Below are 2667 nucleotides of genomic sequence, written 5' to 3'. Positions count from 1 at the left end.
AAAAAAAAAAACCGGCGTCTGTAGAAACCAGTATTTTACTGGACATTTACCTTTTCCATCCTGTAATTACCTTTTAAAGTGGTGTACTGTAAGTAAATACTGTAATGACACCAACACACCGCAGATGTAGTACCGTCAACAGGGTTTATTAGAAATAAGAGTGAGCTGCTATTCCTTAGGCTGCAGCTCGCCCCTCTAACAAACCGTTACACTCAACTGAATAGCTTCACTGCTAACACACACTGAACTCTCCGCTCTTCCGGTGTTCTGTCAGATCAGCATCGGTCCTGGTCGTCCCGCTCCCCTGATCCCCGACCCCCCCACCACCACCATATGACAGGTTCATCACATGTGAGTGGAAGTCAGCAGAGTCAGACAGGGGAAGCCCATAACACTCTACACATAACAGTGATCACAATGCTACTTATAACAAATACACATAACCATATGGACACCAACAGAATCGTTAAAATACTACGGTGGTCGACAGGTGCAAACGCGCAGCAAACACGAGAAAAACAAATACAACAAAGAAAAGACGCAAACAAAAAAGAGATGCAAAAATATATTTAAAAAAAACAAGTGTTCCAGACCACTAGAGCTTTGTATCCGAGTTCAGGGTCTGCATCCTTTCAAGCTTATTCTTTCATGGGCTTGAGAAACGACCCGGTCTACGGAAGAGGGGTCCTGCGAAGGCAGAGAGCATTGCAGAGAGAAGCTGTAGCCTTCAGCTAGCTGCCTAGCCTCCACCTCGGCGTTATGTTGCTTAGCAGCCGTGACACAACATGATTTAAACAATGTTTGTAGGCGAGAATGTAGATGTATAAATCTCACATTTCTGCTCGGTTCGTCAGTGCATCACCTTATTGCAATATTGCTCCGACCTTTTCGGAGATGTCTGCTCCTGCTGTATTAACACCCAGCTCCCCTCGCCTGCTGCCAGCTGGTCCAGGTTTAGAACACCTGACTCATTTGGGCTTTCCCACAAGACAGTTAAACACAGATATTAAGTCAGGTAACATCTAGTTGGAATATTTTGGTTCACTAAAATATTTCATTTATTTCTGAGCAAATCGGTTTAACTGATTAAAGTTAAGCCTAAAAACATAACAGTTTGATTAAACTGTATTGTCTTACCTGAGATCTGGAGAGTATTTGAAAAGGGATTCTTTGCTTCCATTCCTTGTGTAAATGTGCTATATGTGTTTGAAAATTTTAGAATCAGACTAAGATTTTTTTTAATATGCAACAGCCTTTATTACAAAAGGTGAAGAGTAATAGAGAAATCAGGAAAAAAAAAAACATACTTTGAGTCTGTTTATTTTTTTCTTCGCCGCTACGTGATTCACGTTGTCACGGTTGTGAAGCAACATAACGCCAAGGTAGAGGCTAAACAGCTAGCTGAAAGCTACAGCTTCTCTCTTCCGGTTGTCGAGGACCCAAGGATGCAAAACCTGACTTCAGACACTGCTGTTCTTTGTTCGACTCCCCCTAGTGGTCTGGATCACTTCTGTTTTCAGCATTTTTTGTTTGTATCTCTTTTTTGTTGCATGTGCTTTTCTCGTCTTTGCTTTTTCACCACTGTTTTTCACAGTGGTGAAAGTAAATATACCTTCAAATACTGGTGTCTGTAGGTTCCAGTATTTTTACTGTAAATTTAGTTTTACTACTGCATTCACTTTATGAGTAAGCTACTGCAAAGAAAACTGTAATGCTACTTTTTAAAGTACAGTCTTAGTTTTACGATATAACACATTAATACCCAACCTGAATGAGATGCCACTCAAAGTCCATCAAGTTTTTGATGCAGGTGGAAAAGAAAACATCATCACCTTTGTCAAATGTTAATCATAACTTGATTTAAAACTTTAAAACCATGTCATTGTAAAAAATTATAGGAATGGTTTTACCGTTGAATGAACTCCAAAGTCTTGGCTGCCTCATGTTGATACTGGAGGTTGAAGATGAAGAAGATGGACAACACTGTCCTGTCTGGAATGTTGGCTGGACCCTCTCATAGACAATATGGCCTTCAATACTGACCCTGCAGAAAACTGCTTGCCACAGGGACTGTAATAAACAAAGTCCTTAAATGGAAGAACATAAAACAAATCCTCTTATTGATACAGTAAGCATTAAAATGACCATCATGATAAAGACTGTCCACACTGGCAGGTAAAATAAAAGCAAGGATATTAATTTCCTCACTTGTCAACCAAAAGTCTCATCAATGTTGAAAACTGCAGGCTGGATTAATGTATCAAAGTTGTAGAGGAATTCATGGTACTTTGCACTGAAAGTGAAGTGTGTTTTCAAAGTTCATCAAAAGCTACCTTAGATAGCCTTGTGTGTCATGGAGGGTCTTGTGATCACTGATGGTATAGTGTCTTTGGTGCTGCTCTTGTTTTTCACCAACATGCAGGAAGAAGGGCTGTCCTGGTTCCACAGCAATGAGGAAGGCTTCTACACTGGCTTCCATCTTTGACAAAATGACAAGAAGACAACAAATAAAAATTATTACATATATTTAGCACCACAGCTACATTCAGATAGCAAACAAAGCAAACGAGAAAGTGTTTCTACAAAGAAGTAGGATCATTAGAATAAGAACAAACCTGCACATATCTGACAACATGGTCCACAGCTTGACATGAGCTGTTTTGGATT

At 39.9% G+C, this 2667-nt stretch overlaps 1 protein-coding gene and 1 long non-coding RNA gene across 2 annotated transcripts in view; one reads left to right on the top strand and one right to left on the bottom strand.

Moving 5' to 3' along the window:
* LOC106938939 (voltage-dependent T-type calcium channel subunit alpha-1G-like) overlaps nucleotides 1-2667 on the bottom strand; it is a 93062-nt gene that overhangs the window by 68000 nt on the left and 22395 nt on the right. The gene's annotated exons all lie outside the window — the stretch shown is intronic.
* LOC106938942 (uncharacterized) overlaps nucleotides 12-2667 on the top strand; it is a 5400-nt gene continuing 2744 nt past the window's right edge. The window contains exon 1 of the long non-coding RNA XR_001422727.1: nucleotides 12-83. This is a non-coding gene — a long non-coding RNA (uncharacterized LOC106938942). The remainder of the gene's footprint in view (nucleotides 84-2667) is intronic.

The sequence above is a fragment of the Poecilia latipinna genome, unplaced genomic scaffold (assembly GCF_001443285.1).
Source record: "Poecilia latipinna isolate Pla-1442-1.1 unplaced genomic scaffold, P_latipinna-1.0 Scaffold2734, whole genome shotgun sequence".
NCBI classification, from domain to species: domain Eukaryota; kingdom Metazoa; phylum Chordata; class Actinopteri; order Cyprinodontiformes; family Poeciliidae; genus Poecilia; species Poecilia latipinna.
The sequence above is the reverse complement of the archived record's forward strand: the minus strand, read 5'-3'. Positions and strand labels throughout refer to the sequence as shown.